Consider the following 387-nt stretch of genomic DNA (forward strand, 5'->3'; position numbering starts at 1 on the left):
GGTGCTGCGGCGCCGGCGTGTTGCTGCGAGCCGTCGCCGACCTGGCTGCGGGGGATCGGCAGGGGATGCTCCCACAGCGGCGTCCATCAGCGACACGACCACCGACGTCACCACGAGTACAGAGTGCTGCCCGCTGCTCGGCCTCGGTGCTGCTCGGGAAAAGCTGTTGGTCCTTGAAAGAGAAAAAGCGAAGCAGACACACAGGGGAAGGGAAACCAAATCTGCAGGGCGGCCGAGGAATTAGCGAATCCTCCTGTGGGACAGGCAGGAGCAGACCCCGCTGCGGGCTGAGCTGGCAGGTGCGCAGGGCACGGTGTCCCAAGTCCCTAGATGACCAGGTCTGCATTTTTGGGGTGCAGGGGGTGGCCCCTGGCCAGGGCCCGAGCG

The 387-nt window shown here is 65.9% G+C and overlaps 1 protein-coding gene across 1 annotated transcript in view; it reads left to right on the forward strand.

The window, feature by feature from the left end:
- Positions 1-387, forward strand: part of UBE4A (ubiquitination factor E4A) — an 18,119-nt gene that overhangs the window by 299 nt on the left and 17,433 nt on the right.

Source organism: Charadrius vociferus, unplaced genomic scaffold (genome assembly GCF_000708025.1).
Source record: "Charadrius vociferus isolate BGI_N301 unplaced genomic scaffold, ASM70802v2 scaffold172, whole genome shotgun sequence".
NCBI lineage: Eukaryota > Metazoa > Chordata > Aves > Charadriiformes > Charadriidae > Charadrius > Charadrius vociferus.